The sequence below is a fragment of the Crassostrea angulata genome, chromosome 7 (assembly GCF_025612915.1).
Source record: "Crassostrea angulata isolate pt1a10 chromosome 7, ASM2561291v2, whole genome shotgun sequence".
NCBI classification, from domain to species: Eukaryota; Metazoa; Mollusca; class Bivalvia; order Ostreida; family Ostreidae; genus Magallana; species Magallana angulata.
This window is the reverse complement of record NC_069117.1, coordinates 57,163,677-57,179,990: the sequence shown is the minus strand read 5'-3', so window position 1 is coordinate 57,179,990 and position 16,314 is coordinate 57,163,677.

Genomic DNA, 16,314 nt, shown 5'->3' with positions numbered 1-16,314 from the left:
TGATCTATTACGTCATTTATATACTTAATATGAATTCTAATTAATGCGCGACAATTGCGAGCACAAGCGATATGTTAATGGGTTCAGCCGAGTCACACCCATCTAGTGCGCCAGGGCTTCGTGTAGTGCGATTCGCCTTCAACATGAACAGGAACGTGTTCGCCAATAACCTCCTGTTCAGGTTATAAAACGGCAGCTTGGTGGCCATCAACTTTAAATGGAAACATCGATCATATTTTGTCTTGAATTAGTTTCGTGGAATTTCAAAATTATGAATAATTTCTATATATAGTTTATGGTATAAATATAAGTACACCTGCCTCTCAGCAAAACTGAATTCAAAACCAAAACTGGTTAACGCCTTCACACAAGGTTGGAGTCGATGTTTGAGCTTTACCTACACAGGTGATATGACATCTCATTTCTTCCATCATTTAAAACAAACTTTTATTCAGGCATTACATCTGTCTGGATCCCACTTAACACAACAAACCGATACCTTAACTAAAAAATATGAAAAAAGCCTGTATATATTGGTATGAACTGGCATTAAAATAGTGGTCAATTAAGGAGGCTCGATGGTCAACAATTTAACCACCAGATCTTCCTTAAACTTTGACAAATGATTACATTTATTTAGAATTTTTAATGATTGTCACATGTATGGCTGGTATGTGCATTGTTACATATATCTTCATGATTCTTTCATCTCTACAAAGTTGGAAGAACCAATTCTAACAATTGACTACAGATTACAATGAAAAAAAAATATCCAGTTGAGTTGAAGATAAGGAAATTTGTCTTTTAATTAAATTTTTTGATAATACACTTACAATTAGTAAAGGAAAAATCCAAATAATTTAGCTTTCGAGTATTTTCCTATTGTTATATCTTTATACAGATCCGTTCCTCGAAAGAAGTAAAAAATAGCCTAATAATGGCCAGGACCATCGAGTCTACAAAAAGTTCTTAAACAATAAACTTAGTTTATTATAAAACGTTTAATTCTACATATTATACTTTTCATTTATTAACCAAAAACAAGCACCTTCTAAAAATGCATTTTCAAACATGAATATCTATCAGAAGTTCAGATGTTAGAATTCTCAATATTTATGAAATGGCGAACAATTGCAATCACAGAGCTGTCCAAGTAAGGCAATAAATGTAGCAGGTCTTTGATTTATGCAGGGATGAATTTTTAGAAAAACACAATTAAGTGTCAAAATAAAACTCTCTAAATGCATGCTCCTAAAAATTATATCATCATTTTTCACATTAAACGTATCAAAAATCTTATACAACGTGACTAAGTCCGCCTCGGTGACGTGGATCCGAATTAATTTCGAATCTTCAACTTGGTTCAAATTAGCAATTGTATAGGACAAGCGCCATTTGTGACAGACCTTCGGCATGGGCCCGTTACCAACTATAACGAGGTGTCACGCGCATTGTCCAAACCCGGAGATCACGAATTGAGTAAGTAAGAGGTGTCATCAATGAATGCGGTCCCTAGTGGATTTATGTCGGTGTGGGAAGATGTGTCGACACCTCATATAATCCATTTATGTTTGTTTTGATGTCTCCGCATATTTTTGGTCAATAACATATGTAATATATCTGTAGTTAATCAAGGGAGATTTAATGAGAGAGAGAGAGAGAGAGAGAGAGAGAGAGAGAGAGCACTGTTCACCTTTGTGAGAAAACGGTATATAAAAATAAGAAGACATAACTGTATTGTACTTTAATTATTGATAGGAATATAAGTAAATTTTGCTATAGATACTGTACTGTTGTAAATGTAAATAAAAATCTTATACCGGTAGACTGAAACAGGCGATATATTGACATTTATAAATTCCAAAGTTGAAACGACTCTTCAAAAATCATTATAAGTTTTTAGCGATCTGTAAACTTACAAAATAAAAAATATGAAATATAATGGACTACCTTAATTAAACAAAATATTATCTTATACGGTAAATCAGCATGTTTAATAGATGTAGTAAACATCTTCTTTTAATATCAAATAATATAATAATTATGGTTATTAATGTAATTAATAATTAATAGCAATGTTATGAATAAATCATCAGGTAAATCTAGACATGCTTTGAAATATTTGCTCTCCGGTTTACTTTCTGGTTACCATGATGTAAATACGCGTGTCATATATCATTCTACTTTCAGAAAAATAATGAAATGAGCTTTTAGGAAGACGGTTTCTCAAAGTTTGAGATGAAAAAAAAAATTTCAAATAGGTGAAACAGACGGGAATAATGTACATGGTAAGGCGGAAAAGACACTAAAATAATTCCGAAAAACTATAAAAATATATTTAAGAAAGCTGTTGATAGCGGTGGATATTTTGCAAAAAAGCATGGAAATAAGGTGAATGATTGAAATACATTGATCAAGCTGGTATATGCGTACCAAAGACTTAAGTCTTCAGTTAGTGTCATTATTGGACTCTCAATAAATATGATTTTATAGACTGGATCCGTGCTTCACATTTTCATTTGCCATGGTCTAATTTTAATTTCATAAAAAATGAACATATTCCAATAAACATCAGATTGGAAAGACCCACTACTTATCATACATGTATTTATCATATTTACATCCACTTAGTGTGACTCCATTGATTTCTTACGGAAGTTCATTGTAATTCATAGCACTATAGAAACTTAATATACACAATCCAGTTCTATCCAGTTTCTCGATAGGTCGAACCCTTCAGCAACCTAGGAAAAAAAAACTAATCATGATGATGTCACACTCTAATTCCCATGTTAGACGATTTTTTATTTCTTTTATCTAACGCACTGATGCACATTAACAAGGATTTCGGTAATTTTACTTACTCATTATGATCAATATGTTATAATAAAGATGCAAATTTAAACAATAAAATGTGATCACTGCAGAAAAAATTAGATATTTTCTGGAATGTTCTTACCTTCATCTACCTCATGAATCACCAAAGAGGTATTTTATTACCATCGACGTTTGGATCGATAGTGCGATGACGCGATAATGCGATGATAATGAAGCGATGATGCAATAACGACGATGTGATGTCGCGACCATGCGATGACGATGGTGCGATGGTCTGACGAAGCGATGAAATGACACGATGGTACGATAGCGATAACGCGATGTTGCGATAACGATGACGCGATCGTGCGTTAGCGATAACGTCATCATTTTAGTGCACCATCGCATTACTGAATTGCGCATGCGCGATTGGAAAGAGAAATGCCTTTGGTAATTCAAAACGTGTGATATGATTATTGTCCGTAAGCTATAAGTGCAATTCACCTGATAAGTAATTATTCTAAAATTAATTAAAACCATACTTTCATTTTCGATAAACAAGCCCGAAAAAACAAAACAAAAAAGCAAAAATGCGGACATGCTTTGGCGGATCCAAGTCAGTGGGATTTTGCATTAAAATATATGTTTACAATGAAATAATATCAAATGATTACGTAAATAGTGAATGCATTTACTGGGAAGTTACTTATTGTACACATAGAAGTTAATATAAGGCAGTTCGTTTCTTGAATACATAATTTTTATAATGCATGTAACTCATTTAAAGTCTGGTCTCTGGTTGGAAAATAGAACTTTCCAGAACGGGGTAACCAAGAATTAAAGTGTAGGACAGATTCATCATGCATCGCGGGCAGATACCTTGATCGGACATATTTGGTTTATACAAATACATAAAAGTTAATGAATAAAATAGGACGATTTGATGCGACTTTAGTTTTGATGGAGGGAACTTTACATGAACGCAGTTTGACTATAAAAAAATATAATTAACGTCATGGCGAAAAGTGTAGGGCGAATCAGTCATCGGGCAGATACTTTGGATCTGACAACTTTGGTTTAAAATATGCAAATAAATATGCATACTATAGCGTGTTCTGATTTCATACATTTAAATCCACGACAGATTGGTAGTAAACCATCTATACCACTATATTAAAATGATAGACTCGAATTTTTGGGCTTTAATACCGAGAAATCGGAAGAGTACTGTCTTTTGTTTTATATATTTTAAACATTATTGGTACCTGCAGATTACCAATTTGTTTTTATTTTTTCTCAGTCAAGCTTTGCTTATTAATAGTCAATGAAAATTCCTTTTAAAAATCCGGAAATCATCTGGATATTTTGGTTTTTACAATCTTGTGCATGCGCATTACATTTACGCTAAATCACGGGAGGCTCTTTAGTTTATGTTTTCACAATATCACATTTGCATTGATAAACTCAGAAACGATATTACAAATACGTGTAAATTTTCATTGAAAATTTGTCATATATTCTGTTCATCAAAAGAAACACGGGAGATAACTCTAACTCAGTGGATTTAATATGAAAACTCCCGAAAGCTCCGAATGTCAACATGGCGTGTAATTCGAAGCGAGTAGAAAACGTTGGTGAATCAAAGTACTGAAGTACTGACGGGAGTTGATTTTATCGATTGTTATTTATTTTAAAATCAACGATATGTTATTTTGCGTGGCAAGTAAACTCCTATAAGTATTTGAATTACGCACATTCCTATTCAAAATACAGCTGCCAGAATAATAACAAGAACCAAGAAGCATGATCATATCACACCGGTGCTGGTTGCTCTTCATTGGTTGCCAGTGGAATTTCGAATTCAATACAAACTAGTTTTGACTGTTTTCAAGGCTTTGCAAGAGAAGTCACCGGCATACATTCAGAACCTTATTGGTGTATATTTTCCATCAAGATCACTTCGATCAGAGAACTCGAGATTTTATGGTTAAGCCCAAGGCACGTACCAAATTTTATGGAAATCGGCGTTTTGATGTCAGTGCAGCTGAACTCTGGAACAGTCTTCCCGCAGTTTTAAGACTCGAAGAAAATCTGACCAGTTTTAAAAAGTCACTCAAAACACATCTTTTTAAATTAGCGTTTTATAATTGACCCTTTTATCAGTTTAAATAGATCGTCAGTCTTTAATCTGTGCTAAAAATGTTTTATGAATATTTTAAAAACTGTTTAGCCTATTTTCTTTATGTAAACCTCTTTTTATAGATTTATATGCCTATAATAACTCAATTTTATTTGTGTATGCTCATTGTGTAGTTTTAACTTATTATGTAAAGCGCTTTAGAGTAATTTTATTATATTTAGCGCTATATAAATGTTAAAATAATAATAATATACAGGAATTTCGTGAAAACCCAATATCAATCATGATGTGTAATATTATCAAACTACGTATTAGTAATCGAAATAGTAATGAGAAATTATATGGATCCAAGCAAAATTGAACTAATATCATAGTCTCGTTTAACCAGACTCTCAGCTGTATCCGTTAATCTCCGACAAGAAAGAGAGACTCTATGCTTGTCGGAGATTTACGGAGACAGCCGAGCGTCTGGTTGAACAAGACTATATTGAACTCTGGCGTAGGAATACATAAAATGTACGACTTCAAAAAATATCTAAATTGTTCGTACCATATAAAATCTGACTATTTACAAGGCATCTATAACGAGTTTCCTAGAAGAACAATGCATAAGAACCCATTACATCGAATTTATTGATTAGAACTATAAATGTTGTCAAGGAAGGTGTTTATTTGTGCTTAGGTCCAAACATTGTTTCACGTTCGGTTTGCCTGAGTAACTGCATAGGAGAGTTGATTAAAATCAACTCCAAAAAAGTGTTGAATTCTTCATTGATATGAATTAAAGTTTTAGATGAAATGTATTTACAGCCCAAAAATGGTTTGTTATGAATAATGTAACTGTTATTTTCAGTGTAGCTTCATTAATTTTCTCCAAAATCGTTTCGGAGCGATTCTGCAAGTTTTAACTGTGGTGAAGGTCTGTTCTGAGACACAGTTAGATTATTCTAACTAAGCAGAATGTAGTAAAATTAATAGCATTATTGTAGGCTTAAAGCTTAGTTGTGTAAATGTCAACAAAACGGTGTGTCGATGTATCTATTTCATAAATGTCCGATATTATATGCAATGTCAACCCGTGCATGCACGGGTCAAAGTCTAGTATATGATAATTTGTTAACATTGAACAGATTGTGTCCTGCATCTATATGATTAAGTGATGCATTGATGTATGAATAAAAATGAGGGTGAACCCTTCCCCAAATATTTTTTTCAAAGCAGTCTATCTGAAATTCTTATTTGGAACAATGATAAAAAATTATAGTAAAATTTTACTTCAAGAATAAAATTTAAAGATATGACGCACTAAATACCCACTCACTGGTTTGAAATAAAATTAGAAAAGTTTAATTGTTATTTTTTTTCCCTATCGGTTGATACAAAGAGAATTAAGGCCACGTGCATGTACATGTATATATCATCCATTCCAGATTAGACTTTTCAACTCTGCCCGCTCCTCCAAATGTACAGTCAGGCAGGGTTTTTTTCTATTTCAATTTTTAAGAATATGGTAAGAGAGTAGTTGAGAAAATTTTCGGACAAAGTATTAAATAAAGAACAACATATGTAGTTCAACATATCAAGCATCGTATCATATTAATGTGTGAAGTGGGATATCATCTAGTACATCAGATATTTTCTTTACTCGGTTGATAAACTTGACTCTCTAATAACAATAATTAGTTACAAAGTACAAATTAATCATAGCCTTCTTGCCAGACATATAAATATTTAGAAGACTATTATAGTTTAATATATATAAAGATACATTGTAACAAAACAAAAAAAGGAAATAACATGATCAGGCATGTCTTTTGTAAGTACTGAATTAAGTCCTTAATTAATGGAAAAGGTGTACCGTTTTTAAGATAGTTGTTTTATTGAACTTTCATAGATCAGAATAAACATTACACATAAGTATTTACTTACAGTTTATATATATACATCAACAGTATTCATTTGATTTATACGTTATATTTTATTTTATAGATATAATGTACATATTATCCCCCCCCCCCCCCCCGAAAGTATATGTTGTAGTTTTACCAAAAAAAAAGAAGTGTTATACGTGAAAAGTGCTTTTATGACGGAGGGAAATAAATTAAACGGCAGAAATAGGTAGGAATGGACATTTGGGAGAGACAACAGATAGTGATTAATGTTCCAAATATTAAAATATAGCTCTTCATAAACAGCTGATGAAGAATCAATTGAAATTTCTTAGAAATACTTTTTTTTCTATGAACAGTCTTTTTGGTTATTGCTCTCTTAATGGCATTTGAATTGACCTAAGGAGAAACAGCAGATAGTTATTAATGTTCCAAATACTAAAATATAGCTTTCCAAGAAGTATCATGTGGATAATAATTGCAATTTCTCAGAAATAGATTTTTGGTTTTTGTTAAAGTTGTCAAAATGTGTCGGAACAATAACTCGGAACAGACAATAGAGTGCAGCAATCATAAAATGGAATGAAAGAAAGGAGAAATTAATTTGCGGGTTCGATACTACCAATACTTTTGAAGTCGAAATTTTGCTTTTGCAATCTTCATTATGTTAATGCTGTAATCTTAAATAAAGATATTACACAAAAAGACATTAACGTCATCGTCTAAGCCCATGAATAGCAGACGTCTTCATTATATGACGTCAAACGTTATTACCAATGGATGGAAATTACGTGCGCTGTGTATCAAGAATGTTCTGTTGTCATTTGTCTCATTTCAGATAACTCGGTTATACAATAGGCGCGCTCATCTTACTCAGAAGACAAAAAAACATTCCTATGTAATAAAAACAACAAGGATTGCAACTTCCGCCATTTTGATCTGTTTAATCTCTGACGGAAGTGGTCAAAGTTTGTTCTATACAAATATTACACATATATCTAGAAATCAGGAATATTTACATTTCAACCGTCTTTGCCTGTGATAACAGTACAAATCAATTTTGAACAATATAGCCCAATAACTTCATAAAACATGAGTGACACAAAATGGGCGTGTCAAATAGCATGAACGAAAAACGCTGTTGGTTGCGACGCGTAGTTATCATGTGCTTCATAAGAAAAATAGTGGTTTTAAAATGTTGTTTTAAAGTGTACAAATTTGAAACAATATAAATACATGTATAAGTGAAAAGGAATCATTCTTTGAATATTATGAGGTGATAGTTTTGGTCAGAGCGTGGTCAAATCTGGGCTTTTTTGGATTTGACCAGGCATTCCTCGACCGAAGTTATCACCTCATGATACTCAAAGATACTCAAAGAACGGGTCCTTATTCCTTCAATGTAAACTGTTAAAAAAAATAAAAATATTGTTTGAAACATGCGTAGTTCGAAATTCTAGTCACTTCCGGTCGATATCCCAGTGACGGCCAGTTACGGGCCTTGTTGATTTTATAGGAAATAGGGAAGAAGTGTTTTATACACGATTTAGATTGGGGGGGGGGGGGGGTGGTCGAGCCCCTTATGATTATATACAAAAGGAGAATTTCAGTAATAAAATCAATAATAGATTAAAAGTGCTATAATTACTTGTAAGATTACCTGGAACAAAATAAAACGAGTAAAAACTGATAGAAGTTATAAATAATCGGTTTTAAAAAGTAAGTTATTGAGCTGGATATCATAAATAGAATAATAGTATAAGATAGAATGTACAATGTACCATATATATAGTTTTATTTAATTCCTACTTGTTGAATTTTTGCCATAAAGGTGAATGTAATTCTTAATTGCCAGAAATGAAACAAGGACCATTTCTGGGCAGGACTTTGAATGCTCCTTAGGTAGGCATTCCCTCACATTGTTGCCGTGTTTGCCAAATGTGCGTTTACAGTAGCACAAAAAGACGCAAATCTCTTACGTTAAATTGTACTGATGATACATTCTTGTCAAACCATCTGTCTCCAAACTTTTCTGGCACCTGGAAAATTCTCAAAACCCAATTGCGTATTTTAGCAAGATGCGAAACCAAGAGAATCTGAGGTATATATTTTCTTATCTACTAGAGCAAAGTTTGGAAAATGCTTTCATCTTTATCTTAGAGAGCTGTATACAACAAAACGGCAGATAGCCAAAACATGTTTAGATGAATTATTTACATATATTATGATATGGTATTACAGGGGTTATTTACGCGCCGTCTAGCTTAGCACTGGGGACTCGTGACACCGAATTTCACATGGCTGTGATTATCGTGTTGGAGGTATTATTTCGAAGCAATTAAACGGCTACAAAACTCCTTGTTCTTTCGGCGTGTAAAATTAGATCACTGGTCACTTTCTGGGTTAGTTACGTGGGTTCAGACAATGGGCTTGCGTGTCTAGAATTCCGGATGACGACCCCTCATCATCTGTTTATTAATTATGCTGTCTCTCTAAGGTTTAACACAAATACATCAAGCGTGTTTTCTATGCATGTACTTCCTCCTTTTATCCAGTATATGTATATGTAGGGTGGAAATGATTCATTGGAAATATTTCCAGTTTGTGGCATTCTTATCTTGACGGTCCTGATGGTTAAAGCCGTGACATGGGTTACAGAAAGACGATTTGATGATTTTTGTTTTTTGCTGCCTAAATCTACAAGATCACACATGTATATTCAGCGTGGTGATAAAAAAATGAATGCGGTAAACGTTAGGAACTGTTTATTTTTGCTTAAAATGAATAAGAAGATAGACAAATCAGCTTGTAAAAGATTTTTTACTAGTATATTGAACCAATGTAAACAAAAACAGGGCACGAGCCTTGTTTACATGACGAAGAATTGTGAACCCTGTATTTTGCTTAAAATTCATCGACTGGCACCCTAATTTCAATTGATCATTAGAAATGCATTCCTAAAGCATCGTAAATAATAAAAACAGAAAAATAAAATTTGACCAAAATCGTGACCATGCCCCTTTATGACGTTCATCCTATGAAAAACAATACATACTATACAATACTGGCACTACATGGCGACATTCCATATGATATCGGTACGTGAATACCACAACTGATGGACGTATTTTGACGGAGAATAGTTTTGAATGTTAGGTGTTTATCTTTTAACAAACCTTGTGTTGACTAGATTCCAACGACTGTCTACTATTATATTATTATTGTACGTTTCTATTTTCAAATCTTATAAATAATTCATACTGGAATCATGTAGATAATGCGCTTCAGACTTGACGATAACGACATGGTTTCTGTTTTATTTAATAACATTTTATAATCATTATATAAATGGTATATTTCAGTTATCCATATGTATTGATACAGAATGCGTTTTTTCTTTCTTTCTTTCTTTTTTCTTTCTTTCTTTATTTATTTATCGTTTTATTTATTTATCTCACTCATCCTTGCATACATGTTAGACTAATATTAATAACATTAACTTTTACTATCAAATATCTACGTACTGGTGTAATTTATTATTCTATACAAACTGATGAGACGTATTTGCACTCATATTGTATTTGTTGTTCAACATGTAGGGAGAGTGCGAATTAAGTTTTTATAACTTGTGCCCAATACTATTGTAATATATAATGCAATAAAATATGTTCAAATCAAAATAGAATTAAATTCGAAGAGCGATATGAGCGACATATGATTTATAGAAGAAAAAAGAACCAATGTTGATGAATGCAGGAAACGTCTTCTTAGATAAGGCTTAATTAGTAATTGTTTTATCGTCATATTTTGCCTGTTATCAATTTTTTTATGATCCCTGTGGGTCGGTTGTTATTGTTTGGGGGATCATAAAGTAATTCACAATCGACACGAACAAACAATCGACTTCTTTCTTTAAAAAGATTGTTTGTATAAACACAAAAAGCAAAATCATGACATCCCGATGTGTATTTGTTTATTCCGCCTTGTTAATGACACACATAAAACAACAATGTGTAATTGTACATTCCATAACAATGTATCTTCGTTTATTTTCCTCTCATAATAAATATGCAGGTAGAACAAAAAGTTTACCCGTTGCAATATTTGTATTTCCAGAAAGGTTAAAAAGGGAAGAATATGTGAAAACATGCTCAGAAAGACTGATGGAAGAATTAGTGAAAATATTCATTTAAAATATGAAGTTAAATAGCCCTGCCATTAGTACAAGTGCTTTGCTAATGTCCCCGCCCGCTCATACATGTATAATGAGCTAGTAGAAGATTTCATTTTCGGCAGAGTGTACAAGATACAATGAGGTACAAGAATAAACAATGTGTTGAAACGTTTCCCAGTACAATCACAACGATCGTAACCGACATCAAGGGTCACTGCATATTTTAAATCTGTTCGATCAATTATATATTTTGGTACTTTTTATCATATAGTCCCATTATCATCAATAGTTTTGAGAGAACTTGCATAATTAAAATAGCTAATCCAAAACTGATAGAACACATGCCGATTTTGTATAATAGATATAAAAAGGTCCTCCGTTTAAAATTATTCGTAATTAAGGACTCACTCCTAACTCACGTACGGCGGTAGTTACTTTGTATATGGATTATCTGTTATTTAGCACTCTTTTCCTTTTCTGTAGAATAACAAATAGTATACAAGTATTTTAATGATAATTTTGAGTATTTACTTGTTTGATAATAACAAACATACAAAATCGCCCTTTGTCTCAAAGCTTTGGACGTTCATGTCCCTAACGGAGGATAAAAAATATTTGTTACAGAGAAATATATTTAGGGTCTTCCGTCTTCAGCGGAAGACCCTACTATTATTCTATTGTTTCTTTTTCACTTTTTAGGGTCTTCCGTTTCCAACGGAAGACCCTCTTGTTATTCTTCGGTTTCTTTTTATTATTATTTTTTTTCTTTTTCTTTTTTTTCTGACTCCTTTTCGGCTTCATAACTCAAAAAGTTTTCAACTTACTTAAAGGAAACTTTCAGGGATTATGTGCAATTATATTGCCTCAAAGATGTTAAAGTTTCCATAACAACGTCACTTCTGTTTTGACGTAACGTCATTTTTAAACTTTAAAAAAAGTCATTTTGTCCGCGACATTTCTCAAAAACGCTTGAAGATAGAGTCTTGAAATTTTCTGTGGTTATGAATTTGGCAATTTACATGTGCAATAAGGCTGGAAATTAAAATCCGTCACTTCCGGTCGAAACCGGAAGTGAAACAATTTTTTCGAAAAAATAAATTTTCTGATCAAATCAAAAATGAATATTTGATTTATAAAGCTTATCAAGCTGAATCTAACACTGAAATCCGTTTTAAAATCGGACAATGCATTAAAGAGATATCGGGGTTTAAAAATTGATTTTTCCGGAAATTTTGTTTCCGCGTCCTTGGTTTAAAAAATAGCGAAATTTTCAAAGTAAAGTTAACTCGTACCAAAAATAATTGTTAAGTCGTACTTGAACACATTCGGATTTTTTTTGTTAAGTCGTTCTTGAAATTAGGAAGGTTTTTGTTAAGTCGTACTTAAAATCATTCGCATTTTGGTAAGTCGTACCAGGAATAATTCGATTTTTTCATCTTTATATTTTAGTTACACTTGTTATTGGTTCAAGAGCTCTGCTTCTTACAGGAACTTCCAGCTTTACTTCCGACATTAACGGAAGACCCACTCGTTGCTTTGCAACGAGCTTTGCTCTAGTCTTATTATTCTTTTTATTCTTTTTTTGTCTTACAAATTTTGTGCAGGCGATATCTCGAAGATGGCTCATTCGATTTTCTTCAAATTTTAAGGGATGATGTGTCGGCATCTGAAGTTTGTACCGCCGTTTCAATTTCTAGATAATCACTTCCGGTCGGAAGTTACCGTCCGTTAACGATTTTTAAAAGTCAATTTTGTCGGCTAGAGATCTAAAAAACGAATAGAGATAAAGGGCTGAAATTTTCAGTGAAGATAGACATCACTTTTACCTGTTGCAACATGGTCATAATAACGTCCGCCGTCACTTCTGGTCGTCACCGGAAGGAAATATAAAAAATCGATTTTTTCAACTTTTTGCTTTTAATACATTTTTCTAATGGGTTGATAGAGACTCTTTTACTGAATCAGAATATGTAATTTGTTTTGAAATCGATTGATGTGTTCCCGAGATATTAAGCATCAAAGTCCTGAAGCGAGAGTCTGAGTAGCTCGGTCGTTAGAGTCGTGGACATGTGCCCAGGCGACCCGGGTTCAAGCTTCGGGTGCCGAAAATTTTCTACCTAATTTTTTTTTGCGTTGGTTAACAATTTAGTCTTAAAAGAGAAGGATTTTAAAATCTCATTTATTCAAAAATCGGACGGAAGACCCACTCGTTGCTCGCAACGAGAACGATCTAGTTTCTTTTAACTTTTATTCATCAATCATTTTTAAAAGGCAAGTTGAGAAGGTATGGAGCATTTCCAAATACGGATATGCTTTTTGTCGACATAGACAATAAATTAAACTCAAACTTTATATTATTTTTAATATCTCCATTTTAATGTCTAACTGCGTAGCTACTGACTGCAGGCCTGAAGTGCGAAACTTGCAGGGGATTTTGGGTTTTAACCTTTATTCGAATCTATACAACGCGTTTTATAGTTGGCAAACATTGTACAGTTTAAAAATTTGAAACGGTAATTTTGTTCTGAATATTATATAAATAGTGCCTGTTTGGGAGGGTAACAGTTGAAATTGACACCCCGAGGAAACCATTGTCAACCGACGCGAAGCGGAGGTTGACAATGGTTTTCGAGGGGTGTCAATTTCAACTGTTATCCTCCCAAACAGGCACTATTTATTTTATTATACTGAATGTCTTAATTTTAGAGAAATTTTTACTTCTTTTATATAGAAATGACGCGAATTCTACGGCGAACCGTACGCGCATAATTTACGCGCATGTAACAATTCGTTGTGTTACCCGTTGCTAAGTGTGTTGCTGAGGGTAATAGAACGAATTATGACTGCGTCTAAACCAATCAGATTTCAGTATTTAACATGAAAGTATAATAAGATGACTTGTCATCCGCATTGATATCTCAAGGGATCGCATACTTCATGAATTACAGGTTACCATGAAAATCCTGTCTCAAAAGATTCTCAATAAATATACATGTAACAAAGTATAGAACTATTCTAAAGAAATTGAAAACAAGACAACGGAAACATTGATCGTTGTGATTAAAAAAGCAACTGAGTCAGTTCGTTGCAAAAGGTTTACACTCTACTCATGATTCAATTAATTGTTCAAGTCCTTATAGGTTTAATACAGATAGAAAAAAACGAGAGAAGATACTATGATGAATTTATGATTCAGAAAATAAAGAAAAGAAATCAAGTTTTAGGGGGCCATATTAGGCCCATATCATATATTTATAAACCTTTGCCTGAACTTAAATATGAATTTGAACAATTGAAAAAATAGGCATTTATTTTCCTCAACACTGGGTGAGCTCGAGCGCCCCCCCCCCCCCTCCCCCTTCCCGAAGTGAGTGTCAAGGTTATGGACTTTATCAAATCTGAGAAATTTATGGGAAAAAACTCCTTCCTCATCTTGGTATACTTTGGACAAGAAAAAAAGAAATGATGAATGTCTTCTACCTCTCCACAAGAACATAGAGGGCTAGGTACTATATTATATTTATAAAGATCAGCATTTAGCACACAATTATGATAGAGTCTGGTGTGTAAAATATTAGTACGTCGTTTTCCAAAAGGTGAACTAGTTACAGGATGTTATGGCTTTGCACTGAAACCTTTTTCAAAAAGCATAAATCCATATGACACATTTAAACCGAGTTAAAGGGACATGGACACGATTTGAGATCATAAATTTTATTTTTATTTTTTTTTATGTATAAAATGGTTTACTTGTGCATTTTAAACGAATGACCAAAATATTGAATGTTAAAGTCAAGTTACAAGCGAGATACAGAGGTAAGAACTGATTGTAATGTAAACAAAGCTCGAGTCTTACAGCTGTTTACAAAAATGTAATATAGAGAATTACCATTTCTTAGACAAAATGACATGTAAAAACAATTTAAACTAATTCAATATCTTCATAAATACTATTATAAGCAAAAGAAAGATACATTTGATTGAAACTTACACCAATACAACACAGATGTGAAAAATGACAATATTCGAGCTTTGTTTACAAAACAAAGAATTATGAACTCTGTATCTTCCTTATAACTTGATATTTGACTTTCAAATTTTGACATAGAATTATAAACTTCTATATTTATCAGTATAAACATTGAAAATGGAAAAATAAGATTTGAAAATTTTAAGTCAAATCGTGTCTAAGTCCCTTTAAAGCATACTGTGGAGGATTTTTACAGAACTAGAACTTTACCCGCGTTCGTGGTGGGTTTGCAAAGTTTGAGCATCGTTGAACCAAGCGCAATAAGTTGAGCTTCGTTAAAATGATGAAATAAAATGACTTGTATGAAAATCAGCGACATTCCGGCTGATTTGTATAAAAAAAAAGTTTGCTACAGGAAAAAAATATTATTTTTCAATGTTATAAACGAAATGCGTTTCAGAAACGGTGTTGAATTTTAATTGAGATTCATGTAAGTAAATGAAGTTATGAATTTTATGTAAAGAACGATATGATACGCTTATGGTTTCGATATTCAGTAATTTTAATTCTAGACTGGGCAATTAATACATGAATTAGAATATAAATTAAGTATTTATTCCAACTTTGTCAAGCGTGTGTAATAAATAACCTTTGACAAATGATAATTTCAATCCCTCGTTTTTGACATTTATTTACACGGAATGACAACACGATTATAAACAAATGAGCGATTGATCACAAGAACCGCTATTCCTTTGTCATTTCTCTCATAGTTATTCATATTTTATGCATTACATGTTGTAATTAAGATCGATGAACGGTGTAGAAAAAGTATATATTGATTTTTTGTATCATCTTATTCAATTTACAGATAAGAAATTTAGTAAGTTTCCTAAATAATTGGCCAGGAATGTCGTAAATCTGTTTACAGAGGAACATCACTCTGGTATTTAGCAATACCGACGTGTCTTAATATATGTTATAGGTTTTTTCAACACGGTGTGTGTGCTTTTTTTTTTTGGCGTGTAAAATAATTCTAGATTACAGAAAATGTGTATTGGTAACATGTAGTCAATATACATGTAACATTAAAATTGAAACATCATAATTAACATACATTTAATATCTACATAGAAATATCCATATATTCACATCTATTTTGGAGTCGTTTAATCAATTACATATACAATAATACTATAGAAAATATAAAACTACAAACAATATATGAATGTTTTCTAAATTCGTCGATCACAAACATTCTTAATTAGTTTTAGCATAATTAACATTCTTATGAAAGTTAAAATATGTTATTTAAAAAAACACA